This window comes from Glandiceps talaboti, chromosome 3 (assembly GCF_964340395.1).
Source record: "Glandiceps talaboti chromosome 3, keGlaTala1.1, whole genome shotgun sequence".
Classification (NCBI taxonomy): domain Eukaryota; kingdom Metazoa; phylum Hemichordata; class Enteropneusta; family Spengelidae; genus Glandiceps; species Glandiceps talaboti.
Window position 1 is genome coordinate 14,460,976 of NC_135551.1, and position 22,166 is coordinate 14,483,141.

The window sequence follows — 22,166 nt, forward strand, 5'->3', positions numbered from 1 at the left end:
ACTGTGTTGTACAGTAAATTTTCTGAGAAATACTAATTGTTCATATGCATGTAGCAAGTTTCAAGTCGGCCTAAGACTAAACTCAATGTATCTAACTGTGTTTTACAGTAAATTTTCTGAGAGATACTACATGTAATTGTTCAGGTTTCAAGTCGACCGACAACTGAACTCAATGTATCTAACTGTGTTTTACAGTAAATTTTATTTGCAGTAACGTTTTCAATTGTCCTAATTTTCAATTATTGATAGATACATTGTACACAATGTGTCTGTATGCAGCAGGCCTCTCCATATGTTAGCCCATTGACAAGTACATGTAAATCCATTAGATTTGCCTTCAAGCTGTCCATAAGTGTATCAAAGTAGCTATCAAGTGCATTAAAACATTTGATTGATACTATAACACAATGCAAGACATACTTGAATAGCATCCGTTGTATCAATTCAGGTACGAATACATCAAGGTCTTTCAACACTCGTGTACATGTCTGTTTATTCATATGACATTAATACGGTATGGTTTGCAGCATATTTTTTAAAGTACCGTACAAGTACATAGGTACATGTACAATCTACTCAGATTCTTCAGTACAGAGGTTCACCACTACAGGGCTCAAAATAATGAAAAATATTTTCTTGCCCACTGGACAAGTAGAAATTAAAAAAATCACTTGTCAAAATCAAAAAGTTCTTGTCCACAGAGTAAATTTTTTTTTTGTAACTGTTATTGAGATGTTTGCTTGAGATGTCCCTTTGATCAGATTTTGTCACCAAGCGAGTTACCATCACTTTTCTTCCAGTTTGAGTAAACTCTCAGAAATCTATGCCGACTAATCACTTGAATTCAAATGTTTAAAATATCTCCTTGACAGTTTCTGCAGGTACTGGACTATTTTACCTGTATTGGACTCAGCAAACAGGTCTTAAAATTGAAAACCATGAGAAATTCTACTCGTCTATTGGGACAAGTACTCTCTAAAATCACTTGCCATGTGCTTCAAATCACTTGTCCAGGACAAGTAAAATGCCCTTATTTCGAGCCCTGCATTATACAATAAATTATGACTATTCCTGTATGGGAAATATAATTATAGGAGATAAAACTAGTATGATGTGTTTGATGAGTTTGTTTGTAGGTTTCAAGTACATGTATGACAAATTGTAGATGTATTAACACATTTCAATAAAGTATTCTACATTGTCTGATCTTTGTCCATGTATACTTTTTAGCATACTATGATGAAGTACAAGAAAAGTTATCTGACCTTATTGAAAATGTGTGTAGGTAAGTTAGCAGAAGGAAAAGTTCAGAACTTAAACTCTACACTTTAAAAAAAAAAATGCTATGGAATGCAAGAAAAGCCTTCAGACCTCCAACTTTCAAACAAGTATTTATAAAGCGTGCATGGGCATAGATAAGTTATCAATAAAACATCCAATTACCATAATAGCTCACATTACTTCATATGTTTGATGACTGTATTATAATATGTTGGTTAAGGCTAAAAATTGTTTCTGGTCATCGCACATCACTTGAATACCCCATGTCGGTCTTTTTGTGTGTGTTAGTCCAGCCCTTGCAGTCTACAGATCCATGAGGAAATACAAAACTAACCCTCCCAGACAACTGCAGAGTCAATCATGAACAAGCAAATGACATATGGCTCACATACACACTTGCTCTAAATAAAAAGAAGACTGAGTGACAGGTTTGTTGAGAATTAAAAAACAAATATTGCATCGTCGCACCATTTTAGACAAACTGTCCTAACCAGAAACTTTTCTCTTTTTTTTTCTTGGCCTAAAAGGTTAGAGCGTAGTTAACTGCATGAGATATCTAAGCTGAATGTCAGGAACTTTGAATCTAAAACTCAAACATACACATCAGGTGAGTGGGTGGTAAAATGTCATACCAACTATTTATTATACATGTATGCACAAGCCACGATGAACAAAAGATATGGAATATATCGGGTATACTTTAGTCGTTCTACATCACGACAACATGCATCTATGTCACGACAATCTGTGTCTATGTCACTTGTTTGGCTATGTTCGAAATATGAGTCAAAACATTCAAAATTGACATTAATTTCCCCAATTTTTCTTTAATATTATTGGCACTGGTATGATTATTATTTTTCTTAATTGAGCTGGAAAATACTCATGACAATTGTGTAGCGACACATAGAGACAAAGGCTCCTTAGGTCACTCACATTTTCCTTGGCTGAACGAAGAAAATTACTGGGGGAATAACATCTAAAAGTATACTTCCTGAAGTTATCATGAAATAATCATAATCTGTAGGGACAGCAAAGCCATTGTAATCTGTGTGTGTGCCACGTTAATAATATGTAAACAGCAATTATAACTGGCTATTAAAACTACACTACTATTCATTGCTAGCAGTGTGAGATCTTTGACTCATCCGTACCATCAAATGTATAGCTGCAATAGTCATGTAGATGCACATCATTCTACTATATATTAATAGTATTCTGGCAGTTTAATTACATGCCATGGTGCACTGATAAGCTCACAATGCTAGGAACACGAACTGACTTGTTAACAATTGTATTCCCAAGTCTGTCTACGGCAGAATTTTGAATCACTGAAAAACTGTTTCATTATCAGCCTCTTTTACAATTTTAAGGGGTGAATTATTCAAAGATTTCTTTTTTTCTTTTTGAAAGTTTGTAACTATTAATGATAAGTAAATCCTATTCTCTGTTGTTCAGTATATCTCTTGAGGAAATGGTCTTCAATTTGTACATCAACCACAATGTAGAGTGTAAGATAAAAATATACATGACTCATACATGGCGAGATTGAAATTATTATTATTAATATCTTCAATAATAGACTACAGAAGCTTGCACATCTGGATCTGCTGCACACTTAAAAATCTTGACTTACTTGGGAATTTGTTTTTGTTTAAGAATCCACCACTTAAGTTTTTTCATTTCACTTCCTTGTGAAACAAAGCATGTTAGTTTGTTAAATAACCGATGTGCCTTCTCAAAAGACAAAATGTGTTGTTATGTATCAAAATAATGAAAATTGTCTTGTCAACTCACCACATAATAAGAAATTGGAGAACATCTAATTTTGGTAGGGTGATAGTAATTCATGTATTTCAGTAGCATGTCAAATTGGCTTTTTGATTAAAGGACACACTGCACACAACCAACTCATGATCATGTGTTGACCAATTACAACACACATGATTAATAAAAGTTCATTTCAGACAAGTTTGTTCTTGTGAGAATGAATGTTCATAGACTCTGAGTTCATACTTATTAATGAAACTTTCTACTCCCGGAGTAAAAAAAAAATCTTGGATGTAAATCCCAAACTTTCGCTGATGTCTCATCAGTATCGTCAGGGGTATACTACAATGAGCTATTAGGTGTTCTTGTTAATTGCCTATTTAATTTTAATATCCAATTGACATTTTTGCAATTGACATTTTTGCAATTGACATTTTTGCAATTGACATTTTTGCAAATTGAAATTTGAAACTTGAGAGATAATAACAAAGGTTGCAATCGTGGGAGTGAATATATTGCTTGTGGGCTTAAATGATTACCTAATTCATCATATATACATGTACAGCCCACTTGTTTGCTTTTAGATAAATTAAGTTAAAGTCCCAGTTCAGAGAAGGATTTAAATTTAGTTGTGAATAATCATTATGGCCCAGATATCGGTTTAGCAGACTGAGATTGTCCTCTGCAGAAAGGCATGGTCCTGTCACTATGTACATGTAGACTGAGGTCTGCAAAAAACCCATATCCGGGCCATAAAGTTTTTACCCTATGTAGGCACGGAAACATCATTTGAATCACATGATTACATAATTTGATAGTGAAACATCATTTTATATGCAAAAACATAAAGTTGGGAGAGAAAAATCCAAAGCCAATCACTGAGTGAAGAGATACATAAACCACATGGCACATTCGGGTAAATCATCGCTTGATGCAAGCAATCTCCACTGAATAACACTGGAAGCAATACTGGGTATATGATATGAGTTATAGAAAAAGTTTGCCTATATAAGTCACAAACCAAATACTCAATCAGATTCTGTATCTTGATTTTAGTAAAGATCAGATTCAAGTCATTGATTTCATGAAAATCAGATTCCAGATATTGATTCAGTGATGATTTTCGAGAAACCAGTCTTTGCCCCATCCATGCACAATACTTTAAAGTTGCTAAATGGATTAGAATTGGGTATTTATTTTAGATTTTTGAATTTATTAAAAGCACCTTAACTATGCTTTTCTACTTGAAAAAAACAGCATGAAATAATATGCTGAGTCCATGCTTGCAGCTCAATAATTGCAAAACATTAAAAAAGTTTAAAATGTTTGTCATTGTATGTACAATTTTTTACACTTATTGTAGCTTTTCGATATATATTATTTTACATTATTTTTTTCAAGTAGAAAAACTTAGTAAAGTTATTTTATCGATTAAAAATCAAAAATAAATATGGCAACTTTAATACAGTAACTGTTGTATTTGAGGTTGTTGAGAGACAACACCAGCAGGCATATGTTCTACAAAGTGCCTTCTAGTTGAAGGTTGAGACAGTCCAGTTTCCTTTTATAAAGTGTACAGCTTGACAAAATGAATGTACTGACATGACATGACAGTTTGATTAATTTCCATTAACACAATTTGTATTGATTTTCAATCTTTCATTAAATCTGTGTGTTAATAATATGACTAAATAAGTGATAAGCAGTAACTATGACAATGGAAAATTTATCAACCATGGTATGATTGACAATGTCATTACACTCTGAATTTCTATAAACCACAAAACTAATGACTAAAGGTTAGTAAAGTGTAGATTATTTACTATTATTGCTTGGGGCCATATCTTAGCCTACATACACATTTTGCTTTTGAAGACAGTACTTTCCCTGAACAAATTAATAAGACCTACATATACATGTAGGGTAGTGAGCCATCCTGTGTATTGTAATTTCTGAGTTCTCTCTTTCCAAAATAAAATACATTTCAAAGCATTCTGGACTATTTGTAGCAGAACTGTATGTTAAAATTGTATCAAAACACTTACTTTGAGGTATAAATTTATCTTCTGAATTTCATACTCATGTATTTTTTCTATGTTCTGTTAATAATGAAGTAATTACGTTTGATACATGTATAGTCTAGTCTAGTAGTGTTTTTGATATGTACCAATATCAAAATTGTGATATGAAAGTTGATACTCATGAAGTTACATTGTACATGCTTCTGCATACTTGTATGTCCCAAACTCCTTTTCAGGTAACACAAATGTACATGTGTACCTTACTTGGCCTTTATCAATGTCAGCATTTATTAAACTTTATGCCCTTCTGTGAAAACTTTCAAGGGGAAAACACTAGAAGGTAAATGTAGATGTATACAATGTGATGTACAATGACTTACATGTACATTTTGTACATGTCCATAAAATATGTGTGTTTTGTGAGTAATGTTGCTGGGAGAACACCAAAACTGAAATGGAGAAAGTGACAATTTTTCATACACTCTTCCAAACATTTTGTTTACGACCCAATAAAGTGTGAGAGCAATAGTTCAATGTATGATAAAAAAATGAAAATTCATTTACTTGGCCTCAGACCCAAAACCCCTGCTAACTACAGTTACTTACAGTGTAATTGGCCAAAATTGAATTGTTTCAGATGACACAATCAGTTTCAAACCAGTATGTAGTCACTGTGCTATGAATATAAAGCCAGTATGTAGTGACAAAAAAAAAATAGTTCTTTTGCTGACACTTTACTTTATTTTAGTGTCAAAAATTCTTCCATTCTCAATTTGACGACAGTTTTTAGAAATACTTTTTTATTCAGGCTACAAAACAGATTCCCATTAAAAGTAAAATCTATTTTGTAGGTTGAGAACTACAATAGTTCAAAACCCTTCCGATCCCCCAAACTATAAGAATTTATTTTTTTTATCTTAAACTGAACTATTGATCTCTCCCCAAAGTGACTTGGGAATATTAAGTAACTTTTACCAACTTATTGCCATAAGCAAAAACAGTACACATCTGACATTTATATTTATGCACTTTCAATGTAGGTAGAACGGTTTCATTACATATGAAGTAAAATTATTTTACTTTCACATAGGATTGACAAGATGTATTTACACCATACCAAAGTTTTAAGATATATATATTCGAACCAAGAATAAAGAATTTCTTTGTTTTTGTTAAATTTATCACAATGCGGTACATTTGTGTCATTGGTTCTACAGTACGTGAAATACAAGTCAAAAAATTTCAAATTGTCATTATTTTCTAGAATCGTTCATAAATGAAACTTATACATAATGATCTAAGACTTATTCATCAATGTCTCTTCATTCAGCTAGAAAATACTAAATAGACAATATACATAATACATATAACTCGTATATATGTTTCACGCATTGTGCGATCATCAGATCATCAGTTGTCTGATGATCGCACAATGCGTGAAACTCTGACTTACAACCAAGAAAGAGTTCCAGTACTACCAAAACTATTGTACTCTGCCATTGCGGTATAGAGCACTGTCTTAGCAGATTGATACCCACCGAGTTATATAATATATATATATATATATATATATATATATATATATATATATATATATATAATATATATATATATTGTACTATTATTACTAGTTCCATATATATATATATAACTAATAATAATAGTACAATATCAAGTAAGCTACACAGAGGCCGTTACACAGTGTTTCATGCTTCACGTCTGGTGATTGCGAAAACATGAAACACTGTGTAACGGCTCCTATGTATCTTACTTGATACTGTACTATTATTAGTAGTTATACCGCTCTACATTTATTGAGCACTGTTTGCTCCAGTATAGACATATTGTATATGTTGAGTATATATATATATATATATATATATATATATATATATATATATATATATATATATATATATATATATATATATATATATATATATATATATATATATAATTATATATATATAACTCATATTATAAACTTCATAAACTCGCAAGGCCTCTCATGTATTAAAGCTGATTAAAGAAAAACATTGGAGATTGGCATTTTATTTAGCTAGTTAAACTTTATGCAGGGATTAGGAATAAAATCCAGACTTGTGTTTTCCCTGAACAACTTGGTAACCGGGCTTTGTTTCCTCTTCTCATTCCAGAGTGTCCACTTGATAAAATCAGACTAAAATTTTACATCACTTTGTCTTCAGTTTAAAGTGATATCAAACTGGTCATAATAGCGCATGATAAGTCTGTTTCCATGGCAACATAGATTATTGTGCTATTTGAAAATTACTGGGACATTTTTTTTGTTAATTTTCCAGAAATTGCTGTTTTGCTTTTGATACTAATTGTCCTACCCATGATTGGAAACCACACTTATATTTTATAATTTGATGAAATTTTCAGAAATAATTGCGATATTTTGTAAATCTATATATATATATATTGATGCTTTCAACAGAGTGTTGGAGGAAAACTGCTATCAGGATAGAGAAAATGTATGTTATTAATTCAACCTGACAAACTTGATTGCCAGGAGACACATACATGATGGGAATTTGAATATAAATGTATACCTTGAAGACACAGAAGTGTATTTACAGGTAAAGTGACCTAAATAATCGGTAAAGCTATCTCTTCTTGATGAAATATTATTACTTCCAATTTTCCATACTAAAGCTAATTAAAGGGGCATGTTGAAGTTGAACTTGAACCTTATACAATTAATTTTAGTTTATACATTTTGGGATGTCACTTTTGCTGCACATTTAATTATACAGTCATGTAGATATGTAATTTGTAAAAACACACTTGTAGTATTTTACCCAGGCCTAAAAAAAAAGTGCTTGGTTCTACCTAGTTTTTCACTGCCGACCTTTAAACATTTTTTTACGTATATATTCGAGAAAAAATAATGACATCACAAAAATAATGAAGTCTCATGAGAAATAGTGGATGTGAAACTAACATCAACTTAAAAAGACAGTAATAAATTGTTCTTCCAACCTGTAATGGCTGTACATTTGATGAAAAGAAACCCTGGCTGGAAAGACATACCCCTCAAATATGATTTTTTTTCGTATACTGCTATAGGATTGACACCCTGGCCTTTAAAGGAATACGGCTTGCATGATCTGGTAACACATGTACATGTACATCATCATTAGTGGATCCAGTGATAATTATTGACTGTATATAGAATTAAGGAATATTTGTTAAAATGTCAGATCTGACTGATATTAATTGAAATAATCTTTGACAAGATGATGACAGCGATTACTCAACACAAGGTTGACAAATGGATTCCAGCAGAATAGTTATTATTACATGTCAAACTGAGACTAGAAGTTTTTATCTTTACATGTACACCAGGCTCAGGGCCAACCACATATATGCAGGAATCTAGGCTACAGGTAAAACAGACAATGACTTCATCAAATTGAAACTGAAAGTAATTGCTGTGACATGAATGCGAAGTCATTCTTCATTAAGATAAATACTGATATTTCCTCAAGTGATCAAGCTGTTATGTAAATATAAAGTATAGCCAGGCTGCCTGTATTATTTACCTTGGCCAATAAAGTTGGATGGAAGTTATGTTCTCATCCCTGTGTTTATCTGTTTGTTTCCTGACAAGATATTTATCTTATAGCCCAGAGATATAACATGGTCTTATCTCAACTTTGTTTAAGATAGCTTGAGATAGTCAGACTGTGATAAGTCTCTGGGCTTGATATTTCAACAACAACTTGAGGAGATTGATTGGATTTTTGTGGAAAGAAATTACATGAAACATTTAGAAACATTTTAATACGATGTTGGTGGATACGGAATTTAGTGAAGACATTTCTTTTATGGCATTACTACAAATTATTGTAGCATCCGACATTTAACTCCAAAACTTGAGGGCGCTCTTTTTGCTTTTTGTTTTTGTATTTCCATAACTGTCTTTATATATTAAAGGCTTCTGAAGTCATTACTAATTGTTGGGAGGGGGGTTATTGAGGGGAGGGGGTTTACCATGATTTAGAACAGGAATACTACACCAAGTCGTTACTCAGAGTTTCACGTTTGTTGCGATCATCGGACTACTAACGGTACTACAGTTAGTAGTCTAAAGATCGCTTGAAGCGTGAAACTCTGAGTAACGACTTATTACATCCTTATTCTTTTGAATTAAGTCTATAATGCTCTGCTACTAATATTTGCATTGAGCACTTTTCTCTCCAGCAAGACACTAATATTCATATGTATACATGCCGATGTATATGTATAAATTTATAGTTTCTATCCTTTTAAAATTACCCACTGAAAATCAACCTTAACAGAGCAATGATTAGACTACAATAATTATATATTATAATTTTGTGGCATTATCAGAGTCAATAGAGGACAATGACACAATCCATCAACTACACAATATACTGTACCTTGGGACAAGGTTAACTCATATAAACAAGTTGAACCATCTGTTGGTATATCTACTATCTGTAGGTCAACAAACATAGCCAAATAATACATGTACAACTACTGTTAAGCAAACCAATGCTGCAGCTTACTGATATTAAAATAAACATGATCCTAATCTACAAAATAAACATATCAATAGCTTTGACACATCACCCTCTATTTGACCAACAATGACAGTGAGTACACTGTAGCTTACAAATATAGTGTACATGTACATAATCCTTATATCATGTGTACAAGTATGTATATCATGTACAAGTACATTTGTAGGTGCTAAACTATGGTGTGTAGTATACATGTACATACAACTTGTGTATAACACCACACATATCTCAAGTGTAAAAATATTATACCCATTTCATTTGCTAATTGTCCACACTAGAAAGGCCACATGCTGGGACGAGGTTTGTAAATAAACCAATTGAAACAGTATACTTTTACACTTGAAGTTGACATGAATAAAATAAGTGTAGCACATATAGAAAGTGCTTTACTTCAGTGTTATTCATTGTACATGTATTGAAAATGATGTGATGTGGGTTGTTATTTGCAACTAAGCAGTTAAACAAGCTTGTGTTTCTCTTACCACTGCAGTCTTGTCAATCAGTGCCAACTGAGCTTGATAAATAACTGGATTTGTATGTAAGACGGGAGATGCTTAGATTGACCCTACTGCACAACACAGGTTTTCCCCAGGTACTCTGGTTTCCTCCTGCTTTAACATTAGGGCATCAGGGCACTGCACCGGCGATGACCTGCAGTTCAATTTCTGAATTTGATTTGGATCAATGAAGTTCATTGGTTATTATATAAGTAATATTATTTGAGACAAACCATGTGTTTTAACAATAAACATCATCCACTTTTGGAACACTCATGATACAGTACTTGGCCCACAACAGATTCCATATTATCTTGACACCTATAGTAAATGCAATTGTAATGTTCAAATCAGGCTTTATGGAAAAGTAATAGAGAGTTGAAATCTGCTGTACTTTACAAAGTGTACTACTATACAATGACTCAATGCTACATGTTGGTTCAACTTCTGTCCTCAACTGGAGAACAGCAATATTTTCACAACAAAATTCCAAAGTGTAACATTTGCCTAGATGTGATGTTGTGTGAGTAGGTTGAGAGAAGAGACACAGGAGATAGATGTTTACTATCTCTGACCAGTACCATATTTACTATGATTTAGCTTTTTAATAATGGAAATTATACTTTATTCAAATACGTACAAATGAATACATGTACGGATTCAGTTGAAGTTGTTGAAGAGGGGGTTATGTGGATGTTTAAGCTAAGTCATTAAGACCATTTATGGACTTAAAAAAAGGCCTTGGTATTATTTTAGAATTTTAGTCTATTTTTTTTTTTCCTTCAAATTTTGAATGTTAATTTTTTTATTGTATTTATTGTTTTAGAATTAAAGATTATCCCCTCCATTTAAAGTGACAGGACAAGCTACACAATGTAAGCATTGTTGCATATAAACCTGTACCCAGAACACTGATTGTATGGTCATGAAATACATTTATATGTATGATTGTGTGTACAGGTTGAACTAAACTATAGATCTTGAATCTATTGTCAAACAGTTTACATGGTCAAATTATAAATATTTTCCATCTGAGGAACGAGTACTTTAATTTAATACATGTATTTACAATTAGTAGTCCCAAACTTGGTGGTTTGTGTGTACTTTGTATATATGCATGATAGCCATATATACACTTTTGTATACAAAGTGCATGTCCCAGGTTTTCATCGTGTTCAGGACTGCGTTACTCATGTGTGTCTGAGAGCTGATGTTTAATTCCAGTAGTATAGTATTGAAATATAAAAATTACATGTATATACATTGTATGTACCATGGAGATAGAATGTACTATCATAGCATTAACAATATATTGAGAAGCAATGTACATGTACATCATCACAGTAGTTTGGGTCAATATCAACCACATTCAATAAGAATCTTCATTTCAATATAAACAGCTTATGTAATTCAATCAATTATGTAAGATCACAATAAAAATACTAAATTGCCACTTAAGAAATTCACTGTTTATCCCAACAATATTTCTGTGAATTCACCACAAAATGAATACAAAATGAATACAAAATGATGTAAAAAGGCGATGTGACGGTCATCTGCATGATGAGACTGTATGTATGATCCTTGAGTGTAATTTTAGTACATCATTCAAATGACCTAAAGTACCCTTTACACTTAGTAATAAGCTGTAAGGTTGTGTGTAGGGATTCAGCAATGGTCACAAAATCCTAGCACTAAGAGTACGACTGATCTTATGATATGTTATTTTCATGTAGATAAATTTTACACTATTTTGAAAAGTGTCTCTATCGTGATAATATAATAGTAATACTATACAAAAATTTATAGACTTGCCTATTTTGTTTGTTCAGTTCTTATAGAGACATGTCCATATATAAACAATTAGCCCACAACCACTACATGTACAATGTGTAGAGGATGTATTAGATCAATAGATATATATCCACAAGTTGCCATCAAACAAAACAATGCTGACAATAACTTGTCTGTACATCAACAGACACATATCCACATGTTGCCCAACAAACAAAACAAACAACACTAACTATGGAATACACCAGTAATGTCTATATTACATTAACAGACACATATCCACATGTTGCCTGACAAAACAAAACAAACAACACTGTGGAATACACCAGCAATGTCTATATTAACAGACACATGTATCCACATGTTGCCCGACAAACAATATGAACACTAACTATGGAATACACCACTAATGTCTATATTACATCAACAGACACGTGTCCACATGTTGCCTATCTCACAAAACAATGCTGACAAAATACAGTATATCTGATATTTCTTTAAAGGTGAATAAATTTTAAAACTAAAAAATCATTCTGTATTTTGACATTGTGTTACTACAAGAATTTATATTGTAAGCTTACCTGATTGTTGTCTCTTAGAGTTATCAATGTAGGTAGAATTAGCTCAATGCCACAACTGTCGCTTGTCTACATATTATGTGAACAGACACATATCCACATGTTGCTCATCAAACCGAAAAATTGTGACGTACATGGTTTATGTAAATGTACTGTTCTGACGACAGTCACAGAATTATACATTTTATAGTCAAATTATGATGTCAGTAATTTAAAAATAATAGGGAACAAAGGCCAAATAGGGAAATAATTAACATATCTGAGGCCATATGGACAGAGCCACCTGCAAGCATTAAGCGTATACCCACACATTTCTATTCTTGTTCTAATTATATCCACAGTCTGTTGCCATGATATGTAAAGCAGATGCAAATGTGTTATTAATATTACATATATGACAGTGATCCTTAATTCAGAAACTGAAGTAAATATTTCCATGAAATGCATATTCAGAAATTTTGGGTGTCTTGAGAAAACTTTTTCTCTATGAAAAATATATTTCAGAAATTTATGTTTTTGCTATGAAGGAATTAAGATGTTCAAATCTGAACGTACAAGCCATTTTAGTTGTCTTTCTCTTAAAAGTTATGACAAACAGAGACCACCAATGCTCTCACTTCTGTCTTTGTATTGTATACAAATTAAAAATGTACCGTTGATGTACAATATTTCTTAATGTAGTTGCAGCTTAATTAGCAAATACTTCAATGAGAGTAAATAGCGTGCAACAACTTTATATGGGCTCAAGTTTAAGTAAATAGTTGTACTGTACATGAACTGTGTGACTGAGTACTACATGTATAGTAATGCATTTAATACATATACATCAGTTGAAAACCTTCCTGTACATTTATAATTACATGTACAGCTGGATTTCTACATCTCAAAACAGATTGGACATTACCAGACCTTTAACTATTTGTTGAATTAGGCAAAATATTTTCATTTTCCAGCACAGTTTTGCCAAACCAATAGTCAAGTCAGAAATTACCCATAGAAAAGTTTTGCTTCTACTGGTATTTAGGTTGTTTTGTGGTGAAGCAATGTACAGGATATAATACCACTTTAGGTAACCACTTTAAGCTCTCTTTCCTCTGCACAGTCAGTTTTGCTTTTAAACTTACACTGTACAAACCGTTACTTTGTGTTGTTTTATTCAAGCAATGTACAGTTTATTACCAGTTTGTTAAAACATTTCAAATTTATTCTCCTGCACCTACTAGTACTACCTACATGTACATGTATACAAAGTAGTTAAAAGTACTAAGACTCAAGAGAAATGCTGTGTTTTATGGAGTATCCAAACAATGTATGTAGCTGTAGGGTATTTCTTTGTCCAAACACGTTAAGCTCACTTTTCTGCATACAGTTGTGCCTAGCCAAACCAAGTTACAAAATACTGAAACTATGATTCATATTTGTATGCAATACATGTAGATGTATCTGCCACTTTGACCAATATCGTTTTACACTCACTTCTCAGCAAACTGCTGTGCCTACTACTACACTATGTATGTACTAGCTTAGTCAAGTAATACAATGCCTTAGTTTAATATTGACAATTTTAATTAATAATGCATAGCTCATATTAGACTTTCTCAACAGATCATGAAACATCAATAAAATATTCATTATACTGTCATCTATATTATTCACTGATCAAACACATTTACTCATTCTTTGCATACTCTGATGATCATGAGGACTTAACTGTTGAATATCTCTGTACTAAATACATACAATTATACTTTGATCAAATATCAATTAACCGTTGTAATTACTTGTGGTACAAAAGTTAACATGAGACGACTTACAGTATACATCGGAAGTCAATTAACTTGACATTGGATTACACTTAATATGCTCTTAAACTTTGAATCGTGTCAGCCTTGTTCAGTGTATTCATTATAGAGTAAAATATTGTGATAAAGCCCTAAAGCCCTCAAGGCTAAATCTTTGCTCACTAATCTACATGTACATACAGTGTCTTTTAGGGATGCAAAATGCACTGACTTTAGTATTAGTATTAATATTAACAATCTACTAAATGTTCTTAAAATGACTCTATTTTTTTTTAAAGAAGATCATTAAAAATTTATGCTAAATTCGAAACTACATGGTTATCAATTCCTACATTAAAGTGTATGATTGAGTTACCTTGACTACCAATATGAAATACAACAGATTTCCTCCTAAATTACAAATTAAACATTCAAACATCATTTTATATTGTATAAAAATGTTTTTAATGTTCTACATAACTCCCCTCTCTTAATAATCAATGTGAAGTGTCAGTATTTTTCAATCATGGAAAAACTAATTAAGATTAACATCACAAGGAGGATACTCTCTAACTTATTTTAGTATTAATACCCCAATTGTTATGTTATTAAAATAACAGTCTAAATTGGTAAAAATTCATGCTGCATTTGAAACAAGGTTGCCTATTCCTAAAATCAGTAAAATATTATGCTAAATGTGGTTGTCAATTCCTACATTTGTATACATCAGTTATTAATAAATACTGGAAAAGAAATGAAACAGACTTCATCCGAATAACACTTTAGATAAAATTATTATTATCATTATTTTACATGTATCCAGGATGAAACTGTGATAATATCCTATATCCTTTTTAATAATCTACATAAAATCTGTGGGGGGTTTTTCAGTTTAAAACGCAAAATCAAAATCAACTGAGACTAATTAATGTTATAAGGTTACTCACACTAAAAACCTAGTAATTGTTATGTTATTAAGATTACTGTCTAAATCAATAAAAATTCATGTACAATTTAAAAATTGTCAGAAACAGGTTCTGGAAAGGAATGGCATCAGTACTATAAGTACTATAAAGACAACTACAGGTTTATAGAGGTTACATTCCATGTAAAATTGGCAGAAATTTTTTATATTGACTGTCATTTGATGGTCAATTAGGAAGAGATAGGATTGGTTTAAGTAGAGATTGTTTGAACTTGAGATTAACTAATTTGATGTAACTTGATTTGTTATGTAAATTCCAGTCAGGATCCTAATTTTGACTCAAGCTGAGTGTATATTCAAGCTCAGTGAATATTTCATTCCCTATCTAGACATAGTTGCCAACATCTAAGGTAGTATGATTCAATTACCAATAACTTCTGAGAAGTAATAACACAGACTTCCTCTTAAATTACAAAACAAATATCTTGTATAAAACTGTTTTAATTAAATGTTCTATATAATTCCCCTCTTAAAAACTGACATGAATTCTAGTATATTTCAGTCATGCAAAAATTAATCAAGATGAACTGGAAAGAAACTGAACAGACTTCATTCTAAATTACAAAATGTAATGTATATTATTATTTTGTACAAATTGATTGACTTCATAATAATGATTCCTAGTAATAATTCCTATGACATACATGTAATCAGAAATATACAAACTTTAACTGAATGACTTTACAATAACATTTCCAATGACATTCAGAAATGTAAATTTTGTATTTTAACTGACTGACAGTCTAACATTTCCATTCAGAAATTTATTTTAACTGACTGACTTACTCTTAGTCTAACATTTCCTATACATTTTCTGTGACATACATGTACACATATTCAGATGTATTTTAACTGACTTACTTAAAGTCTAACATTTCCATTCAGAAATATATTTTGACTTACACTTAGCATTTCCATTCAGAAATGTGTGTTAACAACTGACTGACTTACAGTCTAACATTCCATATACATTTCCTATGACGTATTCAGAAGTGCATTTTAGCTGACTGACTTAAACTAACATTTCCTATGACATTCAGATATAATGTATGTTAACTGACTGACTTACAGTCTAACATTTCCTATACATTTCATTCAGAAATGTACAAACTTTAACTAAACCTAAGTGACATTTCGGATGGATTAAAATAAGGACTATTCAGGCCAACTTTCATACCTGTATTACAATTTGAACAATTCCACCAAAAATTGGCTCCACTAAATGACATATTCAGAAATATAAAAACTGGCTGATGAGGCAAAATAAAAAAAGTTGTTTGATTCCGGTTCCCCGACCCCACCTAGTTTTTCACGCCAGCCCTAAACTTTTTTTTTAAGTATTCAAGAAAAATAATAATGAAATTTGGAAAATCATAAAGTCTTGCAAGAAATAGTGGATGCGGAAATTGTCATCAACTTAAAAAGACAATATAAAACTATTCTTCCAATTTGTAATGGCTGTACATCTGATAGGAAGAAATAAACAATACAGAGACAATTTGGAAAACAATGGAAAACCTGAACTAGACACTCACACATGAAAAAATATAATTAAAAATCTACCTACCCCACCTATTTTAAACTTGAATGTAATCGGAACCACACAATTTTTTTTATGCCTGATACAATAATTTTTCTTATGATTTGTTCATAAATATAAAAACATAAACTGATATACATGTACATGTAATACTCAATAACATATCTACTGGTCCTGGGTCCAGGACTAGCAATTTTTTTGGGTGGACCACACAAATTTTACCTTGTCTGGTCCATCGGACCAGTACCTTACTGTTAATAACTATGTTAAAAAATCGTCTGAATATACAGATTCATAGGCAAGATTTAATGTTTCACATTAGTGGGACCTTGGATCACTAATTCTTTCAGCAGGACCACTGGATTTTTTAAGGCACTGGTTCGGGGACCACCACTTCACAAAATGATTTGTTCATCCCTGCATATTAATTATCAAAAGTATGATCTACTCAGAAATTAAGTTTAGAAACTGATTATATGTACATGTATGTTAAATGTTACCATTATATATAGTATTCAGAAAATATACAAACTGGCCAACTATAACATTGCCTATGATGTCATCTTCAGAAATTATAACTGACTGATTATAAAATAACATTGCCTAGTATGAAATTTACAAACTGATTAATTATGTATCTATAAATTTACAAACTGGCCCACTACATGTATGCAATGAAATTTCATGAACAAAGTATTTAGAAATTCACTGCGCATAAGCCTCTGTGTCTGAAAAGGCCTATCGGTAGTTGCTGCCCTTGTCTAGTCTTTGAGTTAAAGGAGTAAATAATGGAATAAAAACATTGAATTTTGAAAGCATTTTGATGTTCTGTATGAGCACCCATATTGACTTGTCAAACACTATGAAAATGCCTTTCAGTGCAGTAAGGTCATGTGATCTATTACAGGTGTTAAATACACAAAGTAGAACAATTGATAGAGTACATTTCATCTCGGACTTAAATTGCCTACAAATATGGAAACTGTAAATTCACTTTGTATTGGTTTAAGTAATTTATCAAATATTTCATTCATTGTGGAACTGTACATGTACTTGTATAAAATACTGTGCAAAATTGAAAACTATAATTAGAAATACATTCAATGCACACACAGTTTGTATGGTGTAGAATTATATGATTTTAGTTACTGCATTTGTATGTAATGATAAATATAATGTGAATTTGGCAAGAAAATTATATGTGAAAATATTGTTTGAAAAATTAACTGCTTATAAAGTTAATTACCAGCACATTAAAAACTCTGAGAGATTTGCATACAAATTACTATAGTAACTGTCCTGTTATATGAGTAATGAGCTAGATGAATTAATTTTAGGATAAATTATTTATTTTTCAGATGTACACATCTGTATGGTAGCGGAACAGAACGCTTTTGAACACTTACAAACATTCTACAGGTGTTTGAGTTGGTCATGTAAGAATTTTTTATCTTCACTCATAAAATGAAAGGCCTGTTTGTGAGTGCAATACATTTTGTGAAGCCCACACACACAAAAAGTATTCTAGCTTGCAAGATTATTCCTAGCTGCAGACTCCATACTTCAATAAATTGACTGCATGACTTGTATTTCATCAAAAGAACAAAAATACATAACAACAAAAATATCTGCCCAAATCCTGACAACATAAATGCCATCTGATGTCATTTTCTCAAATTACCCTGACATGGATTGTTACCAGAAGCAGTGAGCCCTTCTAAGGGGTCGAAACATTTTCTTACAAGTGAGGCAAAATCTGCTTTGCTTGCAATTCACTGCAGTGAGAGATCTAGACATTATTGCTAAATTCAAACAATACTGCATGACACAGCATGGTGTTAAAACCATACACATTCCAATATATTGTCTTTGTAAACACTTCTGAAGTTTTTGTACTGGTATATTTTGACATTGTAAACATACCAGCATAGAATGTGACATATTTCTCCATAGAAAAATATTTGTCGGATGTACATCAGTACGTGCATGGTACATTTCCTCTCAGACTAGTAGAATTTGATATCTCAGGCAATATTATGCTGTGATGCTGGTAGACATTAATTCTAATAATATCTTTCACATAACATCATTACCTTGAATTCAAATATAATACAAGTAGTACTATAAACCTATTAAATCTCTCCTCATAACCACTTTTAATTTAGTTAATCACTTGTATAATATACATGACATGTATACACACCTTAAACCATGCACAAGCCAAGTTATTGTCTTGAACAGAAAATACAGATTATATTCCCTGGTCATTTGACATCACCACAACCTGCATCACTCATGTCTTCAGTTCTCAAAATATGAGTCAAAACATTCCAAAACACCATTATTTTCTCAGTTTTTCATAAATTATGCTTGAGGGGGTATAATTACATGTATGTAATATTAATATAATTACATGTATGAAACATGTATGTAATTATTCCCAATATTTTTGTTTATTCAACTGGTATATATACTCATGACCGATAGGGTTTGTTACCACTTGGCTGACTCATAATGACAAGGCTCCCTAGGTCATTCATATTTGCCTTTGTTGAGCAAGAAAAATAGTAGGGAATAATACCTAATTACACAGAGAACAATTAAGGTCCATACATTCAATGACACAGAATAGCATCCTGAACAACACTGATTATCCTGTGTGTTTATTCAATATTTTATCATGCTGTTCAGTTGATACACATAGGAATGATGAGAAAAGGAGGGACCTGGTGTATTTTTATCATTTAGATAGTGACAACGATACTTCTAAATTTAAAGATAGTTTTCATAATAATGTACAGTAATTAATGCTATTATTTTGAAAGTACCAGTATATTTCCTAATTACAGTGTTGTTAGAGTGGTACATTATACATACACAATGTATGCACATGATTAAAATCTACCTGAGTTTCCCCCTTACTTTTTCAGGGATTCCCCATCCAAACTGTGATACAATGTTTGAGAAACGTACACATGTATGCGTGTAATTCCAGATTTGTAAGATTTCCTGCACTAAGTTTTTCTCTGTTCTGTCACCATGGTTCCCAAACGTAAAAAAACAAAAAACACTGTAATTAAATGAGTTGCCTTGTTTACTACATGTATATCATAACTCTGGAATAGGAAATGTCTTCTCATATTCTACATAATTACATCACCTGCTGACTAGTACACCATATGTGTCAGCGTTATAAGTTCTATAGATTCTTACTCTAAATGGAAGCCCAGTATGAGGGGGATTTTAACAATAGATCGATTCTATGAAGTTGAATTACATTCAATCATATGAAAATTGATATTTCAATTATCTTCCAACTAGTTCATAAAAAACATGGGCAATGAAAAGCAATAATTATCAAAAACCACTACTATCGTAGTACTAGTACTACTTCATGCAATTTGAGTTTTCACATGAACTGTACATGTACATGTATGTACATGTATACATCTCAGGAGTATACATTTAATTAGACTTGTGAGTGGTACATGTAGCTAATAGTGTAGCGTTAATGTCATATCTTCAAGACTATGCATGTACAGTATACACCAATCTGATTAAAATATGATGTGGTCAAAGTGGCTAGATGTCTTTATTTACATGAACCACTATAATTTCCATAGTTTAGTGTTGTTTGTTTTGTTTCAGGTGATTGCCGCCTTCCCATATCTGACCCTGTGTGATAGAAAATCTTGTTTGATTCTCGCGGTTTTCAGTAGTCAATCAGGATGAGCAGTACGTTGGCAGCTGCATACACTGGAGAAATTAAAAAAAACAACAAAAAAAAAACATACACAACGTGACACGGAATATTGCGTTGCTGACAAGACCTGTCAATGACAGCACCGTCTCTCCGAACAATTAAGAAAGAAGTGTGCTGATTGGTTGAAGAAACCTTTCAAGATCCTTCAGATTCAAACAAGATTTTCTATTACACAGGGTTCAGATGTGGGAAGGCAGCGGGCACCCGGAACAAAACAAACGACACAAAATGATGGAAATAGCTGTAAATAAAGACACATAGCCACTTTCACCACATCAGATTTTAATCAGATTGAGTATACACACACAACCATAATAATATACACTTGTAATCACAATAATGCACGAACATGTAATACTATGATTGTAGTAATTGATCAAAACTAAAAAGTTCTGTACCTTTAGTCACCAACTCTAACCATGTCACATCCAGTATCTTAGTCAGAAAACTTTCCTCCCTAGAGAATCAGGTAACAATGTAGTACAAATACATGTAGCTTAGAATTAAACCATAATAATTTCTTCTCAAATATCACAGCTTAAACTGAAATAAGTGTGTATTTACATTTTTTACAAATGTACTTACGGTATTATTATTATAATGCCCAGTAATTGAATTACTTTACCTACATGTATTGTCTTGATTCATTTCTGGAATAACATTATTGATTAATCAATTTTGAAAATTGGATTTGTATAACAGATTACATGTAGGGTAACGTTCTGAGAATTCCTGCAGTTTGCTTGTACGTATACATGCCCGTTAGAGCACCTCCTACATACATTGTAGCATTTAAAATTCTTATGATGCACCAAACGTTGATTCAGGAATAAGTTGAAGTTCTGACCTATCTCCTCACTACGTGGTAACTCACATGCAAAGTTGAAACCAAGTTTTTATCATTAGACTCACGACACAAAACTTGATATACATCTATGAGCTCTAAGGGCACACAGTATGCCTGACAGCCAAATTTTGTTGTTGAATCAAAATGAGAAAAACTGGAATTTCTTGTGAATCAACACATAGTAAGAGATAAGGGAACACCAAATTTTGGTGTGTCACTAGAAATTGTGTGTGTCAGTAGTGCGTCAAATTGGCTTTAATTTTTATTATGTGTATGTCAGTTATTCCATTTTTCCATATCCATATACATTTTTGTTCTGCAATGATTATTTCTAATATTTAATTTGATAGCCAAACACATTAACAATAATTTTCACTATGTACGGTATGTGTGTAGGCAAAGTTTGAATTGCATTGAATTTCAAGAAATTGTATGTACGTTCAATATCAATACCATATGGGATTACATGAGAATTTGACATATACATGTAAAATATTGATTGGGTACTGTTGAAAATTAAATACTGAATGTTAACTAATGAACCAGAATGGTATCAAATTGTATTGTACTACATAAGTTGTATGCATTGTTGTGTGGGTAACTTAAAGAAAAGGTGTACCAGTACCACTGTGACAGTACCTGTACATTCATTTCCAACTACCTAGTACCTGTACCAGTATTTTCACTATTTGAGATATAGTGCCCAATCTACATTGTATTCAAAATAACAATATA

General features: G+C 31.9%; 1 protein-coding gene across 7 annotated transcripts in view; it reads right to left on the reverse strand.

Annotated features, from left to right (window-relative positions):
* Positions 1–22,166, reverse strand: part of LOC144454010 (synaptotagmin-like protein 5) — a 160,601-nt gene that overhangs the window by 114,027 nt on the left and 24,408 nt on the right. Inside the window, exon 1 of one of the 7 annotated variants that reach the window (XM_078145407.1) lies at positions 12,519–12,625. The exons of the other annotated variants lie outside the window; for them this stretch is intronic. The gene's annotated coding sequence lies outside the window, so the exon portion shown is untranslated. Of the gene's footprint in view, positions 1–12,518; positions 12,626–22,166 lie in introns of those variants that run through there. 7 annotated transcript variants of the gene reach the window in all.